The 22,823-nt window shown below is 49.5% G+C and overlaps 1 protein-coding gene across 1 annotated transcript in view; it reads right to left on the reverse strand.

Annotated features, from left to right (window-relative positions):
- Window positions 1-20,479, reverse strand: part of s1pr2 (sphingosine-1-phosphate receptor 2) — a 43,513-nt gene extending 23,034 nt beyond the window's left edge. The window contains exon 1 of the mRNA XM_015349130.2: window positions 19,109-20,479. The gene's annotated coding sequence lies outside the window, so the exon portion shown is untranslated. The remainder of the gene's footprint in view (window positions 1-19,108) is intronic.
- Between the last annotated feature and the right edge of the window lie 2,344 nt (window positions 20,480-22,823).

Consider the following 22,823-nt stretch of genomic DNA (forward strand, 5'->3'; position numbering starts at 1 on the left):
CGGGGGCATGCTGGAGTGCCCGCTGAACGTCTGTACCGTGCAGTGTTAGCAGAGGGGTCTCCGGGGCTGGCCCAGGTGAGGGGCCCGGCGCGTGGATGCCCAGCCCGGTTAGCGGCGCAGGCGGGCGGCGCCCGGGGCTCCAGGGCAGCAGCAGCCGAGCCGCGGAGGAGCTCCTCTCTCTCGCCCCCCCGCAGGGCCCCCACCGAAGCACCGAGCCCTGAGGAGCAACTGCACATTCCAGACGGTTTGAGCGGGAGAAAATGTAAACATAAACGTCGGGATGCCAAATAACGGGCAGTCCATGTTTTTAGAAAGTCAAAGGGGGGGGACAAAACGCCTCCGAAGCATCAACTCTAAAAGACCCCAAGTAGATGCAGACCACACGTGAGAGCAGGGGAGGTCGGATCTGAGTTCCGATCCAGTCCTGCAGGAACTGTACGCCACCCTTTCAATCGCACTTTCCAAAGACGCACAAAGGCGTCCCGGAGGACATCATCTGCAGCAGGAATAATACCAGCAGCACCCAGCCTGCTGCCTTCCAGGGCCTGTACTGGGCCAAGCCCTCGTTTTTAACTGAGCTCAACTTGCTCAGCTTCGCTCTGTCCCAAGTCCTTGACAAGCCGATGATTGAGAGGGTCTGAGAGGGTCCGCCGGACTGTGACCATTTCGCACGGCGGAGGGGCGGGGGGGGGGGGGGGGGACTGCTTCATGCCCCAAAAAACGTGCCAAGACCCAGCCCGGTGAATCATTCCCGACAGCTGGCTGACATTAACGCTCGGGCTTTGTTCGACAAGAGCCGGCAGGTTGCATCAGGAAAAAAAAAAAGAAATTAAAAACGACTCAAGTCATGCACAAAAGCGAACTGGCCGAACACACCGAGCAGGAGCCAGACCCGAGGGGGCATCAGGAGAAGGACCTGCTGTCCCTGCTGGGGGTTGAGAACAACACTCCTGGATGAGGCGACTGGCTGACAAGACATCTGTGCAGGGCTTTTCTTTTGGGAGAATGTTTTTAAAAAACCATTATAATCCCCCCAGGCAAGCTTCCACATGTTTTCCAGGGTTACTAATAGCTTTTTTTTCTTCTTGGCTGTAGCCGCGAGTGGCACACATTCAGCAGGGGGGAGCATGAAGAGACTTGTACAGAAGGTGTGATGCTCGCATCCGCCTCAGGGTGCCTCCCAGCACAGCCTTGGAAGTGCGCTGCCGGTCTGCTGCCTGAGCCCAAGCACACAGCCGCCCTGCTGCCTCGTCCCCCAAAAGCACATCGAGACAGAGTGTCTCCAGGGGTCTGTACAACCCCCCCTTCCCCTACACGCGGTGGGCATGCGGAACGCAGCAGTGGCTCTGTGGCTAAGGATCTATGCATGTGGGGGGAAGGTTGCCAGTTCAAATCCCACAGCCGGCAGAGGAATCCTACTCCATTGGGCCCCTGAGCAAGGCCCTTAACCCCAACTGTTCCAGGGGTGCTGTACAATGGCTGACCCTGTGCTCTGACCCCAGGCTTCTCTCCCTGTCTGTGTGTCTGTGTCTCATGGAGAGCAAGCTGGGGTATGTGAAAAGATGAATTCCTAATGCAAAAAATTGTATAGGGCTAATAAAGTGATGTTATGTTATGTTACGTGCTCCTCGAGAGCACCTGAGCCCGGTCATTCGTGGGATCTCCCTGGAATCAGAAAGAGGGAGTTCCCCACCCAAGCAGGGGTCTCTACAGTTTAGATTTCAGGTGGGGGTGCCGTCCCACCCGTAGCTCTGCTGGGCGCTCTGAGCAACGCGGCACATGGTGGAAACAGACAGCGGCCGCATTTTAGCAGTGAGCGGGGCAAACATCGGGAGTGTGCCCCCGTCTCCACAAGGCCTGCGAGATCCTGCCAGCGCCGCGGGGACAGGCGCGCTCTGAGCCCAGCGCCCGTGACTTCGGCGAACTTCCTACGAAAAGGCAGTCGCCCACGCTCTCACCCCCCACATCCTTTGCCCCCCGCCGCTGCCTCCCCGCACGCCCCTCTGTACAGACCACGCAGTTTCAGAATCACTGCACCTAGTTCCGTTTCTGGTGCAGCCCAGGTATTTCTGGAAACGTGACTCATGGTTTCCAGCCGCGGGGGGCTGGAGCGAGGGATCCCCGTCGTCACGCCACCCCCTTCTCCTCTGGGAAGCAGGGGGGCTGCCGATACCCACTGCTCCCCCAACACGTGGCACACCGGCCCCGCACCCCAGCCTGGCATCGGCTCCAGCCAGAGACGGAAGCCGGAACCTGGATCAGCTCCCCGCCAGAGCTGGAGCTATCATAAATAACCAAGGCCATACAACTGCTAACAAGCACTTCCTCATTGTCCTTCCGGACACAAATCTGTCTGATCCACCAAGTGTGGTAACAGGGGAAATAAAACAGCCTTCTTATCTCTCTGTAACTCCCACTGAACCAATACTATCTTGAATCACTGGGGCTATCTGTGTGTGTTTTTTTTAAAAAAGGATACAACATTTTAATCATTGCTTAAGCATTCCTTGTCAATAGAACTGGCCATAAACAGGCAGGCAAGAAGCAGGGTCGATGGCACCTAATCAGTTCAGTTTACAAGGCTCTGGGGTGATTCGGGACAGGAGGCCAAGCTGAACTAAATGCCATTTTGTTGCCTCGGTTATCTGCAGGGGTGAGTTTTAACTGGTCGGCAGAGGCTCTTTTCAGGAGATGAAAAACAGAAGAAGCAGCTCCCACTCTGGGCACACAAAACACAGGTCTGTTTTATGACACTGGCTCTGTTATCTCCCTCCATGCCTGAGCAAGGCTCTTCAGTGCCAGACAGCACTGATAAGACCAGGCCACTATACCTCCACCAAGGCCTGCAAAGCCCATACAGCTTCCTCTGAGATCACAGCACCATGTGGACTGTTTCTGTTTTCTGTTTCCTTTGCGTATTTTCATGGGGGGAAGGGAAGGTGGGTAAATCCCAAAAACTTTTCACTGAGTCACTGCATAAACAGACCGACGGCCCTGTGCCACAGAACTGATGTATCAGAAAGGAGTGTCGCAATGTTTTTTGTTGTTGAGCTGGGAAAGTCCTATTAGCCTTTCGGAGTAATAAAGGTACACAGGTCTCCTCCATATCAGAAGCCACAGAACAACTGCACCGTCTGCACCATCATTCAGGCCCTGCATGTGGACTGTCTGTCTTTACTATCAGCTAGATAAACAGTGTAATTGCTGTCATAGTTATGTTAATTGCTGTCATTAAGCTGCAGCCCAACAGGAAATTGCTGTATTGTGAAACAAGGTGAGGATTTCTACCTTATCTCTTGCAGGAGAAATGCTAGCATGGGGAAAAAAAAGCTTTGAACAGTCTATTTTGCACCTGTTTTGTGTTTTCCCCAAAGAATCTGTGCGAGGCACACATACTGAGCTACAGCAGGCTTTATAAAGTATGTCTTTAGAAAACCACAGTCATTATTTTGCACCGTGGTATCAGATGTAAATATGTCAATCTGTTCCAAAAGTCAAACGTTTTTATCGGTTGAAAAGCACATAAAGAAAACGAAGATGGTCTGGTTCTCAGTAACTGCAGCATGACATGTACAATCTTGAGATCCCGTGGGATTTTACTGCACGCGGCTGCTGTGCGCATTAATGAGTCCGCTGTACTGAACCCCTGCACAACGGACTCTCTCGCACTGCACACCTGAGCACAGGTACGTGTGCTTCTTTTCACCAGGTTGGCGTTTTTGTAGAAAGAGGATTTGCCATTTGTTTTTTCCCCCCATCATCTGTGGGCACTATGCCGGATCTGTCATTTCAACAGCTTGGTTAGATCCTAATGATTGCAATGCAGGGAGGTACATGCGTACGGGGTGTCTGGCGTGACTGGCATAGCTGAGGGATGACAGCCCAGCCCCTCACGACAGCGAGGACTGAGCCAGGGAGCTGCTGCAGGGGTGTAGATGGGGAGGCGGGGGTTACGTGAGGAACTCCTGGGTGCGACACTTACTGTATGTACATTACATAGGTGAGCGGATGTGTGCGTGACTAGAATGACCGTCCTAACATCACTTATAAACGTAGTTCAGGTGGGCCAGCATGCTGAGGCTGCAAAGGAGCCTGTGAAGCCTTCTTCAGTGTTCTTAGTTTTCTTTCTTCTATTATCAGCATGGAATAAACCTATTGCGTATCTCTCATAAACTCCAGGAGTTCACCAAAAGGACAACTGGCCTATTGGGGAGATCAAGCTCCTTGACCTTCAGGACACTACCCACAATAACAGCACGCTACGTGCCGACAGTACTTGCCTGCGGTTGTTGGGAGGCTGCACAGCCATCTCAACTGGCTAAATTCTACCCCCAAGCTTCTCAGTCGCTGGCCTGGAAGCCACCATGTTTGCTCCCACCATGAGGTACAGCCTTTGGGACTGTACCATTCCAGGACTGGCGCCTGGGGGGGGTCATGCCTCATTGATCTATACTGATCGAACAGCTCTCTGTCGCAGCCAGACACAGATCCCTCAGGGCGTCGCTGCAGACACCCAGCCGAATCTACGAAATTTGTCCCAACAGTCAAAACGGGACGTCTTGCAAGGGGAGCCCTGATGAACCACCCCCTCCCCCCCACTTTGCTAAACAGATGCTAATCCACCAGTAGCTTTGAAATAACAGTGAAATCATTTTTAAAAAACTTTCTTAAACAAAAAGATTCACACTCTCTAATAATCAAGCACGGAGGATGTACTCATCCGCTGTAAGGCTTTCCTGGAAATCCAATTCCAGAAAAAGGCCGTGAGATCTCTGCCCAGAACATCAAGGCAACATCAAGGAGAGGAGAGGAGGGGGCCGGAGGCTCATGAGATCTTACAGATGTGAGAAACTCGACTTCTTCCAGAACTTAGCAGTTTTAGGTATGAAAGTCTGGGTCTGTCTTCAAAGGGAATTCATTACTCCTGCTATACAGGAGTGGTTTTCAGCACACATAAATAAGGCATGAAAGTTCTTTTTTTTAATTCCTGTTTGCTAATGTGTTGCCTTACTTTCTCTGAAGCCGAGAGAGCGAGCAAAAATCTCTAAATCAGATTTATCGCTGCAGAGGGAGATTCACAACTTGGCTAAAGCAAGAGCCCTTGATCAACCTGTCCGATCAAGAGGTGCCCATGGTTCAAACCCGCACACCCACAAAAAAACAACACAAAACAATCAGGATCTGTGGTCCTTCGCTTGGCTCAATGGCAAGATCGCAGTTCTGCTCCTTATCTCACTGCAGCACAAACCACAGCAATAAACACATTCAGAAAAACACCACAGCACCTGAGCTGAGCCGACTGGCTTGCTCACACACAACGAGGAGATAAAAGGCAAAACAGAACAGCGCTTGAGGACCGGGACGACGGCCCCCTCCCTTCTGGGGTCACGGTCGGCGGGAGTCGGTCGATTTAGCTCCATTAAAAACCCCATTAGAAGAGGTCGGGCGCTGGGGAGCGAGCGTCAGAAAGGCAGGCCGCATTCCCCCAGCTGCAGCCCAGGAGGAAGTAATTAAGTCCCGAAGTCTGCTGATATGCGCAAGCTCGTCTGGCTTTTACTGTTGTCATCAACAGAGACTCTCCGCCTGTGCCTCCCGGCCCCAAAGGCCAGCTGACGAGCCCGTTCGCGCAGTTCGGGTTACGTTGTGCGGCGGGGCGGCGGGCTCTACGGGTCGTTCAGCTTAATGCTGCGCAGATCGACCGGCATCGGTTCTCCTTCCCGTGTCCATCCATTAAGGTCCGTGTTCGCGCCTCCTGCTGTCCTCGAGTGACCCAGACCCAGCGGCTGGGTTCGGCGTTTTGAATGCGTGGCCTCTTCAAAAGCTGCGCGCACTGCTTTCGCTTTGAAGGGTCTTTTTTTTTGGTGGGTGGGTAACTATTAAATTAAACCCGAGGGACCGCCTGTGCTTTGATGTTTTATTTCTTCCATGTTAAACTTTAATTATGTTTTTTCCCCCTTATGCTGTATCTAGGGACTGAGGAAATAAATGTGGTCTGAAATGGCTTGTTTGGATCTGAAATACAGACAACGTAATGTCAGCTATTTGTCATTTTTATTTCTGGCTTTATATATGGCAACACGTGGCCCCAGCACCTGTAGTTGTTTCCATACAACACTTTAATCTTTTTTTTTTTCATTTATACCCGTCTGACTTTGATGTTCAGGAACACGTGATTTGGCATGTCATAAATTTATATTAAATAGTGCAACTGCACATCAAAGACTAAATGACGCCGTATTCATTTTTTCTTTGTGTTTAACAAATAACACGGCAATAAAACACCGATAATAAGAAAAGAGACCTTAACTGGCTTGTTATCTTTCCTTCCGCTGAGGAAGCAGATTATGTCAAGACTTGGCTCTAAGCTCCCTTGAACGAGATGCTTCACCCTATGAATGTGAGTGAAATTAAGCAGGTTGAGGAAGACAGGCAGCCAGTGCGGGTTGCTCCTAAGTCTCTTACTGAAAACATTGTTTTCAGTTAATGTTCACAATGAGCGCCTTCATTAATCAACCCTCAATATGTATACTTTTAAATACATATTGTTTTTTTTTGCCATGCTCCTGGATGTAATGCCAGTTGGTCCAGCAGCTCCGTGCCTTCTCTCCCTGCAGCTGGCGACGCAGAGCTGCGCATGTCTGACGTCTGCAAGGACTCAAAGCTGCAGCCCGTGATTCACACACCATAGTGACCGAGCTCCCGGTACGCATTCATGTCCGGCGCATCCCGATAAAATCTCACGGCGCCGGCACTGAGCTTGCGAATAAATCCCATGATTTTGTCTCCCAGCTGGGGGGGGGAGATCTGCGCAGGCACAGGTTTCCCCAGCACAGCCCCCTCAGCCTCGCTGCGTGCCCCGCTGTGCGCCACAGCAGCCGTTCAAAGCGCTGCTGCTCAGCGCCGCTTTTAGCGCGGCAGAAAAATGCCCTTTGACCCCACCAGGCACGGCACGTCGAGACGCGAGCTGAGGCGAACGCTGGAGTTTTCCTCTCCGCTAGACACCGGGGAAGGAAAGGGTTAAGCGTGCGGCTGAGCCCGCCATTGTTTTCCAGTCCTGTATTAAAGACAGAGACTCTCAATACCGGGCTTTGATGGGGCATTTCCCTTTCCCCGAAAAAACACAGGGCAGCCTGTCTCCCCAGAGAGCCCAATCCATCACTTTATCTGGAGGCTAAATGCACTCGACCCCCTCCCCAATCTCGGCACTAGAGGAGGCTAATTGTACCTCATTGTGGCCAAAGAAAAGCTCTTTTATTAAAAGATTTGTGCGGCTGTAAAATACAGTGAAAGGGGAGGTCTGTCGCACTCCCGGGGCTCTGTATTCTCATTTGTAGACTCCCGGCCTTTCACAGGCCCATCAACAGGGTCTGCATATTGCTACTCCCTCACAATAGAGCATTGTACAGTTTAGAAACTAGAGCCTTTCTCTCCTTCCTCTGGTTTTTGCCTTCTGACATTTAGGAGATTATTTTTTTAAAAAAAAACGTCCGCAGTATTAGGTCATTCATTGCTTGATCTCCCTGTCACGAAGTTGTGCCGTAGTCCGCCCACGTTTTGGAAATTATTCACTGATTTCAATGTGCGTGTGGCGTAAGATAAGATCCCCGATTCCACCCAGGCAAGACAACAGGGGTGATACTCAAGGCCCTTGGTTTGCTGCTGAAACAGTTGAGTCTGTTCCATTAAGGTAGGGGAAGAAATGACAAATTGACTTAAAAGACATTTTCTAGTTGTCTTGTAGCTAAAGCTGTGACAGGCCGTGTATTTTATTTTGGAATACTGTGTTTTTCTATCCGATGCTCAGACCCTTCCTCTTGGAATGTCCACGGACAGAGTGAACCTAAATGATCAGATCTTCTTTAGGCCTGAGTGAATTTCACCCACAGATACCATGGAGTTAAAACAGTCCCAGGGGACTGGGGCTCAACCCAGGCGATCTCGCACAGCCCCAGTATGGTGTCACAGCAAAGAATTAGGATTATAATTGAGGCCTCTCGGCCTATTGTCCTATGGAGATCCATAGATTGCAGGAGATAGTTCATAGTTAGGCTATTCTGTTTTTATTGTAATGAAACTATACAGAAATTTAATAATAATTGCTTACACTTATTAGTGCTTTTCTGGACACTCCACTCAAAGCGCTTTACAGGTAATGGGGACTCCCCTCCACCACCACCAATGTGCAGCATCCACCTGGATGATGCGACAACAGCTATAGTGCGCCAGAACACTCACCACACATCAGCTATCAGTGGGGAGGAGAGCAGAGTAATGAAGCCAATTCATAGATGGGGATTATTAGGAGGCCATGATTGGTAAAGGCCAAGGGGAAATTTGGGCAGGACTTGGGCACCCCTACTCTTTTCGAGAAACACCCTGGGATTTTTAATGACCACAGAGAGTCAGAACCTCAGTTTTACGTCTCATCCGAAGGATGGCACCAGATTACTGTATAGTGTCCCCGTCACTATACTGGGGCATTAGGACCCGCATAGACTGCAGGATGAGCGCCCCCTGCTGACCCCACTAACACCTCTTCCAGCAGCAACCTTAGTTTTTCCCAAGAGGTCTCCCATCCAGGTACTGACCAGGCTCACACCTGCTGAGCTGCAGTGGGTTTCCAGTTGGGAGCTGCAGAGTGATATGGCTGCTGGTACACGTACGTTTTACAGTATATCTAAAACTGAGCTCCAAACCACAGTGAAGGCAATGTGAGCCAGCGGCCACAAAAAGATTATTGAACCAGCAGCACAGTGATGATTTGATGTTAAATATATTTTTCTTTTTTATTACAGGATGCCCCAGCTACCACAAACCCAGTGCAATGCCTGCCTATTTCTAAGGCAACCAGAAAAACAGAGTGGATTTCTAGAGAACTACAGCACACAGAGCTTTCAAAAGCAACAGAAAGTGAAAAGGGTTGTGGTATTTAAGTGCAGCAGACGTGTACGTATGGTAATTATAGTGTGGCAGACACCATTCCTCCATTAGCAGACAGTACCCTGACCTGGCGGAGCTGGTAGATGGGCCACATTCACAGGCATTCAAGGGGGCAAATTCGAACGTCAAGCAAGTAAAAAGTCCAACGAAGGGTTCACATTCGGTGAACACTTGCACACTGGGATTGCAAAGAGCCAGGTTATTTCTCCTCCCTCTACCTTAACCCCCCTTCCCTCCCACACACACAATTCCCAAATACACTTCCCTGGAAAACAGCTTGCAGAAAGATCACGTTGCAGAAACTATTCATTTTGCTGGAATATGTGGTGCCCATAGCTAAGCCAGCACACCTGAGCACTATCAATCCGGCTGTACAAGCCCGAACTAAGGCGAGGTGGTAAGGAGAAGATACCGAACCTCCTGGAGACGTCGGAACGTTATCGATCGTAGGGGAATGCGCTGGGGAGAGCAGGAGAGACCTTTCTGTCTCAGCTGCTGGCTTCGCTTCGGGGCTGGGAAAGACACACCTGCCACCGTCTAGCTGCCCGGTTTCCTTTCTTTGCTTCTAGCACAGATGAATGAGGCCTTGTGTCGCTCACCTCTTTTAAGAAAACCTCACTAACCGCAACCTCTCTTCCTTTGGTGCCCTCAATAACTGCAGTTCCCATATGCTTTCATCAGCGAGTTCACACACTCTTCTAGCCCAGGGGTTCATCTCATTGACTCCTGCCTTACTAAAACCCCTACTGTTCTCTGCACAGGACAAAAGCCCAAGGGGGTGGGGGGGCTCAGGGCAACTGTAGTGTCAGAGGATGCTTTTTAAGAACACACAGAAAAAAATAGCCCTCCAACATCCAGTGTCTGCTGCTCAAAATTGCCTTACTAATAAACTAATGCAGTCATCCTGTGTCCTACTCACAAACCCATCCAAGGCCCTTGTAGTCTAAGCAAGACAGCTTCTAATCTGAAGCTCTGCATGGCTTCCTGACAGCTGACAGCAATAATTCCCATGTGGTTTATGGTTATGAAAAGCTATCATTTCTCAGATGTCTCAGACAGCACTTCGTGTGAACAGCCCATTTCTTTCATCTGTGCAGAACTTTGCTTCCTAGCCCCCTTGGTTGTAGGTGTTCTTGCACAACTGTTTGATGAATAATCTTTGCTCGAGGACATTAAAGAAAACCAGACCTCTTCAAGAACTGCAGTTATTTTGTGAATGAGCCAAGTTCGATGCACAAAAGGCCTGGCTTTAAAGACATCAGGAATTCAGGATCCACTAGGATTTTGACGTGTTTTCAGCTGGAACTCAAACGTACCACTGAACACTCAACGTGTCTTGGCTTAGTAGTATGCACTATAGGATCAAAACTCCCAAGGTAGATACATGACATTTTACAAAAGCCTTTCTTTCCTATTGCAACCCGCAGTGCAAATGTCAGACTTTCGATGTACAGAAACTGCAGTGCTGTGTAGTACGAGGCAGCTGGGACTGCACTATGTGAGCGTGGTAACTGCCTGCCGCACTGCACCAGGTGCGGAAATTTGAGCAAAGGCGTAAGACTGTCTTAGATTTGAAGATAAGGACAAGACGACGAGACGAAAAATCAACATGCTCTGTGTTCAACAGCATTACAGGTAATGGTTCTCTCCTGGAAATCGTAAAGAACAAAAGCATCTTTCAGGAAGGTACAGTATCATAGTGAGGACCATTTTGTGACAAACATCAGTAATTACACTAGGCTGTATCTTCTCCTTTCATTCATCCCTTGTCCTTAACCAATGACTTAAGAGTATTTAAGCAAAAGGTCAAAAACGTAGCTTATTTAAGGACTCTACAAACCTATTGGGCAAACACTAGTCCAGAGCTCACTGATCATGTGGGACAGGACTCCACCAACATTCTGAATAGTATGGGAAGCCTTATGTTGACATTAGTCTTTAATATCGAGAACCTGTCCAATCTGGAATCGCCAGCTGGACCATAACACATCTGCAGACAGCCGTGACCCCAGTTCCCCATGGAGGGAATGAGAAGCTATTGACAAATTCCTTTGACCCCCCCAGCCCACCCCTCCACCTGCTGATTCTTTGGCATGCCACAGACTCTACAGGGATGTACAGGAGGGTCAGAGCTGATTGGTGGAGAGACACGTCCCTCACTGATGTCGCTGCAGGCCTGAGAGCATCAGAGGAAGCCCTCTGGTGTATGCGAAGGCTGACTAATCCCAACCCACCCCCCGGCGCCAATGAGCTAGCTGTGCGCCCCCTGCTGGAGCATTATGGTCAAAGCTGGCTTGTGACCACTTCACAAACAGTTTCTTTAATGCTTTGGAAAGAGTTCCAATTAGAAAATGAGAAGAATACTCATTGGAAAAAAAGCACTGATCCTCTCATATCCCCACATTATGAGCACAGCCTACAGCACTACTATTCTATAAAAACCTCATTGCAACAATTTGGACCAAACAGATATGTCTACAATCTTTTTCATTTATCACAGTGCTACAGTTCTTTTTAGAACAGGACCATGACTAAAAAACAGTCAGATGATCTTGCTGAAGGGTTTTACAAATACATTATAGGAAACATCTAGTCTACATAACACACGCCTGAATTAGCCTGTGGAAAAATAGGAAAGACTAGGAAACTGTCTTCCGTCTTACTTTGGAAATCCCATTGTGACCCATTGTGGGTGAATCTCAAGAGACCCAGGGACAGCAGCCTTTTGAAAGAGATCCAGAATATTACCAGGGTTCTCCATTTTGCCATGCAAACAGATAATGCAGTGTATCTCAGAGAGTGTCACTGTCTTAGAAAACAACAACAAATAATGGGATTTAACATCGGCAGTAGAAAGATAACCTCAGGATTAACTGTCGGAAATTATAGACTGAAAACTCTACTTCAGAACAGAAGCTTTATCTTCCTCTTCCTTTCTATGAAAAGGCTGACTCGCCACAAAGGCTCAGGGTAGAAGATTTAGAGACTCTGTTTTAACATGTGGTGGTTTGGTATTGTGTACTTACACAGTTCAGGAACATTGGTGTGGATGTTTGTGTGGGTTGTGTGTGCGAGGAGACATGCTTGTGTTGTTGTTCCAGGTAGGAGAGAGGAGGGTTTATTTTATGGGCTTGGGAGATTTCAAGGTCTCATCTAGTGTCGACATTGAGACCAAGTTAAAACCGGATGCAGACTTTATACTATATCTGCTGGCACCAGGTGTCTCTCATTCCTGCTGCTGAGCTGGGTTTTCAGAATTTACTATTTGTTGCTTTTTGCAACTTGATTTCTATCAACACAAGCAGTAATGCCAGAGATACGTGGTGTGGGTAGTGGGATTTTATTTGTACAAGTAATTTTTTTAACATGGAATAAATGATCTGACCAAGGCCTTTTGTGAAAGAGGAACCATGCGCAAGCACAATTTCGGTGTACTCAGTGACAAACCTTCAGTCATCTACAGGGGAGTGTTTTGCTGGAATCAGTGATGGAAATGAGCGAGCAATTCACGCAGGACCAAAAGGTCAGAAGTCAGGGCTCATGCTACAGCCACATAAGGAGCGATGCAGGAAATCATAGAATGGGGGAATGGGGGGAATTACAGTTATACGCAGTTTTAACCTTTTATAAAGATAATTAAATGGGGATTTCAGTGTGGTTAGCTACACTCTAGTTGTGAACTACACAGTGTAGCTGGTATGACTTTATTTCAAATGTCCTGGCTTTTCCTCTGTCTCACTCATCTTGGCATCGTGTTTCATGATGACTTTGTACATGTTTTTTTTTAACTCAATTGAAAAATAACCACACTACTTCCTTAAACATCATTTTGCCTAGAAAGCCTGGCCAAGAGAACAGAGTGCTGCAAACTCTTTCCCCCTATGTAAGCTGCAGAGGCAAATAGTCATCAGTGAGCTGATCAACAAATTGAAACACTTGTTATGAATTGCATTTTTTTCATAGAGAGGTTTCTACACTTAAGGACTCCAAAGGTCTTTTACGTAGGTGTCCAAGGACATGTTTTTCTCTGCCAGCTCACAGATGCATTCCACTGAGAATACAAGAGAAAAGGGGAGAGGTTTGTTTTTGTTTTGTCTCTGATTATTTCAGAGCGGTTCTGGAGACGCAGAGAAAAATCAGGTGCTAGTGACTTGGGCGTCACAGTGTTGGGGAACCACCGCATGTGCTCAGTTTTCCCACAGGCTTTAACAGACAAAGGGAAGGGAGAGGGGAGGGGAGAGGGGGGTGTCTGGGAGCAGACGTGCGGGTTACAGCAGAGGAAAAGAAGAAGGTAGCTCCTGCCTTAACAATGAACGCACTGGTTACTAACATGGGCACCAGTGGCATCAGTGGCACCACTGGCACCCTACCACCCACCTGCTGCTGTTGCTCAGACAGACACGTTCCCAGCTGGATCATGCAGGTGCAAGAGGGAACCTCCCTGTTCCAGACACGGACACGCAGACACACATGGAAAACTAGCACAAGTCCTTTCCCAGCCCCCTAAGAACCACGGTCCCGCAGGTCGGATTCTGGAAAAGCAGTGTTTTGCAAACGCCCAGACTTTTTTCAAAGGACCAGTTCAGAGCTCTGTGAAAGTCTCTCGTGTAGCCTGTCAGTGCGATTAATAACTTACTGTGGAGAATGAATCTCTCAGGCCCTGGTTGTGTCAGAGCAGGTCAGACTTCTCTGTTGTTATCCAAAGGAGTGAGGTCATTCTCTTGTCAGGCAGCATCAGGCGAAATGAGCGAGCACTCTCTCGGGTGTGTGCTAATCTAGCAGTGAGTGCAGCAGAGAATGTGAGGTTTAGCCCCTTGAGCCTACCGTGAGGTGGAATCTTGCAGGTTTAAAATGGCTTTTGTCTGTTCTTTACATTACATCCTATTTGAATGCTAATCGGACTCCCCTGCTGCCAGAGCCACTGAGCTCTAGCTTTGATATCCTGGACTGCACAAATGAGATCAGTCTCTGAAGATCCAGAATTTGGAGAAGAAAAAATATTTAGAATTGAGTGCATCTACTTAAACTTGGCACCCTTTTTTGGCGGGGGTGTAAAATTGGCTGATTATTAATTTTTTTTTTTGCGGAAAGGTTTTACCTTCCTCTCTGGCGTGGGCTGATCCTGTTAACTTCCACTGCGTACTAGAAAGTGCTGTGCAGAACACAGACTCACTGAAAATGCTGCAAAACGGTTAAAAACCTTCCTCTTTTCTCTGCCACCCTAAGGATATTCAGAACACACCACATTTTGGCCTTTTAGCACTACAAGCATGGAATTCAGCACGAACACTTCAGTTCTGCTTTGAAAAACAGAATCTTGGGCGTGACGTGTGCAGTAATCAGGCTGTGTGCTGTTGTTGTACAAGTTGTAACACAGCTTTCTGGCAAAACCACAATCCCATAACTGTAATTGCACTGCATCACATGAACATTCAAGCACATTAGCCAGGGTTGGATATATATTTGTTTTTTATATTGCTGTCACATGATCGTAGGACTGCGCCAATACTCATGTAATTGACCTTGCAGGAAACAGGCTAATGTGAACTCCGAACTAGGGAAAGGCATTCATCTTTTTACACCCCAGTTTAAAATTTGTAAAAAGCTCCATAGAGCTACGAAGTCACTTTTTCCTTTATTTGTAACATGCAGGAGCTTTGTTGTCTGTTAAAGAAGAGCTCATGAATATAATGCTGAAACTAAACCAGATCACAAAGGTTTTATAGAAGATTCCCTTGGGATGTCAGCCTAACAAGAAACCACTTCCTCATCAGGGGGAACGGAATGGGATCAGGGACGCATCCAGAGATTTTAAAATTCTGCAAAAGCACCCCTAGAAACCTGCATAATCCCTTCTGTTTTGTAGACCAACTACTGCATTAGTTCAGGTGGGTAGCTGCGTCAGCATGCGTAGGCTGCAAAGGAACAAGTAATAGGTTTATTCCATGCTGAAAAAAAGAAGAAAGAGAACACAACGTTTCGGCCGTGGAGCCTTCTTCAGGTGTCAAGAACACCTGAAGAAGGCTCCACGGCCGAAACGTTGTGTTCTCTTTCTTCTTTTTTTCAGCATGGAATAAACCTATTACTTGTTCCTTTGCCAACTACTGCATTGTTCACTAACGGCTTATAAAATGTTCCGCGGGGCATGGGAGTTTCATTTTCTCACCTCTTTCTCCAGACAGACAAAAATCATTGCCTCCCACACGAGCCAGCATGGGAGAAATTGTCTCCCGAGACATTTCCTGCGCCGTGTCACCCAGACGCAATGAACTGAAAAACCTGGGCTCGGTGGCTGGCCTTGGAGTTAATACACACAGCGTTGCAGGCAAATTCCTCTGGATCTGATTACTGCATCGAACTGGCAGGGGCTGGATTCCTCGTACTATGGGTCTGGGCTTGGGAGCAGCCACTGGATTTGTGCTGGGCTAATCAGCCATGCAGTCACATGTCGGAATCCCAGACTGAGGGTATATCTTATCTGAACATCAACAGCCAGGGGGACCTGACCTGCAGCAGGGAACCCAGCTGAAGTGCTTGTGCATGTCAGCTCCCAGTCTAGAGAAAAAAAGCAGCAAAAGGCAACGCTCCTTAATTCAACTGCATGGCTGCGAGCCGTCGAATGGCGGGAGGGCTTCGCCATCTCCCAGCGTCGCTGAGATCGGCAAGGAAGAAAGGGCAAAATTGCACATCCTGAGCTGGTTGGTCTCCGAGTCTCCAACGCCCTGGCCTACCGGTAGCACGCTGTCTCTCGCGATTCCTGCAGTGAGAGGAAGCCCAGGATCGACAGGTCGTCCAAGTGCCGCGCCGGGGGAGGCGATGACTGAAGGCGACGCGGGGGGGGGTGGGTGTCACCGATTACTTCCTGTTCAGCCTTGTGCTAGAGCACGCAACAGCCCTGCCCCCCGAGCTGCCCGAGCTGGAGGCCCTGTTCTGCTTTCACGGAACGGAAATCTGTCTGTCCGCTCCTGGAAAGGCCGCAGCCACCCTGACTCATCCCGGCAGCATGGATAGGGAGGAGGGGGACGACGCCCTTGGCCAGACATCTGCCACCCCCCCTCACCCCCTCCACACGCACAGGGAACATAGCACGCCTTTGGACTCCGGCAGAAAAAAACACATGTCGACACGAGGAAGAACACGCAGACTCCACACATACAAGCGTATCCTCGGAAAGAAGGCTCTTAAATGGCATTCAACAGAGTTTGGATTGGGTGTGTGTGGTTGGAGGAGTGTGGCGCTACAGAACACCCACGTGGATATGAGGGGGAACACGCAGCCTCCACACAGAGGGTGTCTTAGGCCGACATTAAACCCAGGACCCAAGAGCATGAACCTACACATCCCAATAACATAAATTAAGACATGAAACCCAGTACCTCCATCTCAAAGAGACACAGACTGGAAGGGGGGGGCACACTGGGGACTGAAGGGGGTCCGCTCCTATATGCAAAGGGTTTTGGGGTCCTTTGGGCTAAAATGAGGGGATTAAGCAAGGGATGTGCAAGGGATTATTATCTACAATGCTGCCAATGTTTCAAGAGTACACCTGGATACATACAGTCCACAACACTTCAGGAACACCTATCCAACTTACAGGAATGACCGCAGGATGTGTTTATTAGACCGATTAGCAATAATATACAAGCACATCCTCATAAAGGATGCGCAGAAATATTATTACACGGAGCTTGGACTGGGTGTGAGTGATTGGAGGAAGGCGGCGCTACAGCGTGAGAACATGGTCTTTCATTTGCAATGAGCACTTAGTCTCCAGCGGTTTAGTGTGGGACGATCATAACCTGGCCACCCTCCGTGACCAAACCTTCGCGGGTCTTTTTCGAGTGACCCCTCCAACCGCCCCGGGCGGTGCTGAGATCTCTTCCCCCGTTTCCTGGCGAAAGGTCATCGCCCTTCCCCCCCCCACCCTCCGCTTTTTTTCGGCTAGGTGCCAAGTGCGGCGAGCTCACAAGCGCCAAAGCTAATCCTCCGCCGAAAAGAATCGCAGCGGAGGAGCAAGGCGGCGCCCGGACACCAGCAGGCCTCCGCTCTCCTCCCGCGCTCCGTGCGCTCCCAAGTTCTGAAGAGCGCAGAGACTCTCACGCAGGACAAAGGGGGCCGTAAACACCACAGGACTCTCTCACACGTAACCTTATCCCACAGTGAAAGGCCAGACTACGAGCTCAGGGACACGACCACAATAAACACATGGGGAAAGGTAAAAGGATTTTGGTCCGCGGGTGCTGAACTCGCGGGGGGGGCGGGGATGGATCACAGTGTCACTTCCAACGTAATCCCCACACCCGGTCAGATAGGAAACGGCAAGGCGCAGGTGCCATCTGTAGAAATCGGGCAGGGCAAATGAGTAGAACAACACAGTTAAGAAACGTGCTTTGAAATGCGCAAAGTCGTGGGTCCGGGTTGTGACGAGAGAGGGTCGGTGTTTTTTTTCAGGAATGGAATCGGTGACGGCAGGACCCCAAAACACACAGATTGTCGCCCTCTCCTCACCCAAACGTCGCCCTACCCCCCCCCCCAACCCTCAATTCCGCCTGCCTGCGCTCCACAGAGCCCTGATACCGGACCAAGCGGTGGCAAAACTCAGAGCCCCGTAAACGACGCGCGGACGAGCATGTGGCTCTGAACACTGCGCGTGAACACATTCGGTCGTCACACCTGAAGAGCAGCAGCTCCCCTCCGTTGTCTATTTCAAACGCTCGCTTTTGTGCACCATTCCCATCTCGCGTTGGACAAATCTCAGTCGCCCCCCCTGCGGACAAAGGTGCTTGGAAGGGGTGGCTTTCATTTCGCTTTCTTTCCGTCTTCTTTCCCAGCCACACGGCTTCCCTCTTTCGAGTGCATGACATTTGCCAGACCAGGGTCAGCTGACAAGCACTGACCTCTCCTTCAGTCCCCGCACTTCTGATATTACCCCCTAAATGACCGCTGCCCTCCCTGTGCTCGTGCTAAATGAACTACCACTTTCCGGTATGTTGACCATCTGCCCTTCATGTATCAGGATTAGGTAGGTCAAGGCGTGTCAGCACACTACCCGTGAAACCCTTGGTTTTAAAGACACGTCTGGCGTTAGTACTGTTGAATGGGTTGTTTTGTTTTTTTTAAAACGCGTGGCTCTTTTTTCAATGCGCAGACTGCGATGCAACAACTTAGTGGCTGGCAGTGGAAAGCGGACGAGAAAGTATCCCCGAAAGTTTTCCCCGTCTGAAGCCTACTCCGAGACCCCGGCGTCCGCTAACAACCGGCACACAGTTCCCGATTCCGTGCCGCGCTCACGGTGCCCACAGAGCCCCCGCAGCACCGGCAGCGGACGCCTTTGTCTGGTTGTTCAAAAAAAAAACCCAACAACGCCTTCTGTCCGGAAAAAAGGGCCAGTTTTACCCCCCGATCGCTTCCGCTCCCTTCACCCGAAAGGGCACAGGGGGGACGTGATTAGGTCCGGCGCAAAACACGCCGGGGTCTCGGGGAGGTTAATAAATCACTCAGCGACTAATGATCGGAGCGGCAAGCATGCGAAGACATGTCGCCCCACCCCCGCAGAAAGACTGGTGTGTGCTCTCTTCAACTTTCCAACATCCATAAGTTAATATCTCGCTGATAGGAAACAATTATCGGCGAGGAGCAGCGCCGTGACGACCGACGGGTGTACTTGGAAAGACGAAAGAAGCGATTTTTTTTTTATTTGCAAGTTCTAATTACATTCACCACACGTGCCCACATCGGTTATTCGTGCCCCGTGCTGCTCGCTCACAGCACAGAGAGCGAGCCCGTCTGCCCTGCACGGGTCTGCAGTTGTTAAAAAAACTCACCACACGCCCCTCACCTGAGCGCGGGGATCTGCTCCGAAAACAGGAACTTCGAAGTTGCTAGCTGACTTCACGGTCAGCAAGGGCTTTGAGGTCAGCTTTACGCAGATCAACACGGACACGTTTAGAAACTGTGGTGCTGTACTTCAAGCGAATGTGTCTTATGACGTTTGCCCCTCCAGACGTGTGAGAAAAAAGATATATTTCACACCGTAAAATGTAGCATTAGCGTGAGTCTGCGGTTCCAAAACCTACTGTGTTGTATGGTTACTACAAAATAACAACTCAAGACACCTCCGATTATTCTCATTATAGTATTATTATCATCACCGATGTTGCAGACCTACCCCATATACCGTGTCCGAAGCAGTAACGCTCTGAGGTTGCGTACGAGTCCAGCGGAGTCTTGCTGTATCTTGGGTTATTCTGAAACCATGCTCCTTAATTCCGTTTGGTTTTGAAAGTCCCCCACCCGTGGAAAGCTGCCTCCCGGAGTGTCAGGATTTCTTCTTTCTTTTTTTCTTCTTCTCAAAACCTGGCCAGCTGTGGACGCCGCTGTTTCTTCTTCCCCGCTTTCCACGGAATCCACGCAGGTTCGCAAACCGGCTGCGAGGGAGCGGAGCCGCGCGGCGCTGGCATTGAGAGGGGCCCTTCCGCAGCGCGCCGCCTCCGTGGGCAAAAGCACGCGGCAAGACAGCGCCGTGGACAGCAGCCACCGGCGGATAAAACTGCGAGGCGACGGGACGTCTTCCGTGCCGCTCTTGGCCTGCCGTACAAATCCCGTGTCCGCCCGACTTGCGCTCCTTCGCAAAGGGAACACTAGTTGTCTCTGAAGCTTTGGAAGCTGGGAGGCGCGCTTCACACGGTGACACACACACACACAGAGCAGCCCTCCGCAGTGCACGCAAAGTCCCACTACGGAATATTATTTTTTTTTCCCAATCAGCTTGGTTTATTAAAAGAAAACAGCGAGGGTGGGGAGAGCTCTCCACTCCTTCTTTGTTTAGAGACCCAATGAAAAAGTGTTTCAGCGCAGAAAAATACTCCTTTTTGTAATCGCAGATTTTTCCCCCCTCTCTCCTGTCTTCTGACTCCGAAATGAAATCCAGATGTTTCTCCCCCCTCTCTCCCTCTCTTTTTTCACCTTTTCGTCGCTGTCTCTGTCGGAGACCGAGACGTGGACGGCGTGGCCAGTCTCGCACCTCTCGGAAAACCTTTCACTCCGGCGTGGCAGCGGCGGGCATAGACAAGAGAAATCTCTTGGGATTGTTTTTTTTTTCATTAAGCGGGAGGAGACTCTTTGAATTTACTGAAACAACTGCTGAAAGTACAACACGTCAACGCACAGCAATGAATGACCCGTTGTTCTGTGGGGCAGAGATAGCGAGTTAATGATTGAACGGGACCCTGCAGGAGCAGTTACCAGCAGGGCTACTCGCCGGGAAGTCTAGAAAGTAGGTTATTCCCTCTGTAGAAAGGTTTGTCACAGGGTGCCCGCGTTTCAGACACATTCGGGGGAATTAGCACAGACTTCAGTTCTCCCTGCTGGTTAACCGCTGCCCTTACTCTTTTTTGAAAACAAAGTTGCCCTGTTTACGTCAACCAAAAGACTGCTTATAGCTGTTCGCGCGCGTTCGTGCTTTTCTTTTTATCTGAGAATTGAGACGTTGCCTGCTTCACATTTAAAAGGTCTCCAGATAAATTGTCCAGTTCTCGATTTATTTTTGTTTATTTTTACTTAACCCCCCCCACACACACACACACCCCGCATTCCCACATTGCGGAACGTGACCCCGCTTTGTTGTGACGTGACGAGACCCCGCCGATTGTCTTGCAGCGGAGCCCGTCTCGCGTTGCATGCAGGTGACGTCATCGCCCCCCCCCCACTGTCACATCTGCCTGCGAATAGCCACGAGACGTATGTCGCGATGACCTCATTGTCACAGGAATCATTAATAGAATGATTAATTATATGTGCACACACCGGCAGTTACAGCGGTGGTAGCGTTTTTTCCAAGTGTTTTTTATTCTGTTTAGTTTAGGTCAAACCACACATACCATTTGGGCAAAGCGACGTGTTTCTCAATTAAGCGGTACAAGCGAAACTGAACCACGCGGCACCCCTTCCACAAATACCCCTCAACCCCCCCTCTCCGCAAAGAGCAAATAGCGGTGAGGACTGCTAACCACAGCAAATCTGCCAGCCGTGTTCGCAGTAGTAGCTGGTGTTACCCATAGCATGCGTTTTACACGTGCTGTGCATTGCCATGTTTTCCCAGAAGGTGCGAATGTGTTGGATGCTTGCTGTGTTTTACCAGGGTTTTACCGTGGTTACACTTCACTCTGATTTCACCCCAGTGTGCTGCCAGTGAGGTTTACTACAGGAGCCAGTGATTTATTTGTAGTGATTTATTTATCGAGAGGAGCCAGTGATTTATTTGGCCTGTGGCCTTCTCTGATCACTGCATTATAAGATAAGATCACTTTATTAGGCCTATACAATTTCTTGTATTAGGAACTTATCTTTTCACATACCTCAACTTGCTTTCCATGAGACACACAGACAGGGAGAGAAGCTTGGGGTCAGAGCGCAGGGTCAGCCATTTATACGGCGCCCATGGAACAGTTGGGGTTAAGGGCCTTGGTCAGGGGCCTAACGGAGTAGGATTCCTCTGCTGGCTGGGGGATTTGAACCTGCAACCTTCTAACCACAGGTGCAGATCATTAGCCACAGAGCCACAGAGCCACCGCTTTGCCCCTTATGGCCTGAAACCAAGTCCGGCCTGCAGCCTTTTCTAGAAGAGAAGGATGACATATTCACAGTGAGCGCGTTCACCCTCCCGACTCTATCCCAGAGTACCCAGTGGAGGTGTATGGGTTTTGCCCCTATAGTTAAACAGTGCTGTCAATCCCACAATGCCCCTGTGTTAGGGTTAATGAGAATCTCAGATGCTGAGTGTGAAGGCAGTGTGTGCGGGGGTGGGGGGACTGGGCTGGACAGGGTGGATGTCAGACACCAAGAGCCCTCTGTTTGTGTTCTGAATGTCCCCTGCCTGATTTTTTTTGTCCTTTTTTTTCCAGCCAGATCTCAGTACTGTTCCTTGCACAGCTGGGGCAGGACTTGGGAGTCGCACACAGAGGTCAAGTGACAGAACCTCACTTCCTGCTGTGGGCCACCACAGACATTCCGCTGTCTGTGAGAACTCTGCTGGCCCTCACCGGGCCTCCACATCTGGGAAAGGTAGCATGTATACACATATAGGGCCGGATTCTTTAAACAGATGTTTGGGCGCAAAGCCCAGGACGCTCAGTGGTATTTTAAAAACGACGTTTCTCAAAAAACACGTTTTTTCCCCCCTTTCTGTTAGCTGTGCAATGGAATGCGTGCTGTGCCATTCATCACCTCTGAATGCAGAGGGATTTGTGAGTGGCTCTGACATGGCGGGTGAAATATTTCTTCTCATGTGGACTACCAAACAAATCCTCCTGCGGACCTACCCACATCTTAATCGCAGCCCCCATAAACAAACAGAGGATTAAATCAGACGAGCCAATGTTGAAAATTCACAAACTGGAGATACATTCTCCTAAATAAGGAAAATCTACTTTGTGTGCGGAGCACAGCGGTTGGAATTTGTGCGTCAGAATGATCACAAGTTTAAAAATGTGATTTTCAGTTGGCTGTCTGTTGAGTTTACACAGTAACCTAACCTGTGCAGCTAAATGGAAATGACTTTGTTTGACAGGTTGTTAATGAAAGCAGTGTTCCTTGATTAACACTCTATTTTTTGCAGGATTTCTTAAGTTTCCTGGCAGGGGAGGTATGGAAAGAAAATCTGGCTGCTGTACAGACCGGTTCTAGTACTGGCTTGCCTTTCGGGGCTCAGATTTGACACTCCGAAGTTAATTGTGGCTTCACCCCGAAATTGACTTACAGGATACAAAAAAAACTAGAACGCGCTCACTCTCGTTCTGCGGCGCCTGGTCGTTGCCGTGGTGATGCCCTTTGTTTAAGACCTGTTTGAGGGGGCGGGGTTGTCGTGGGAAACAATATCATGATGT

This window comes from Lepisosteus oculatus, chromosome 11 (genome assembly GCF_040954835.1).
Source record: "Lepisosteus oculatus isolate fLepOcu1 chromosome 11, fLepOcu1.hap2, whole genome shotgun sequence".
NCBI lineage: Eukaryota > Metazoa > Chordata > Actinopteri > Semionotiformes > Lepisosteidae > Lepisosteus > Lepisosteus oculatus.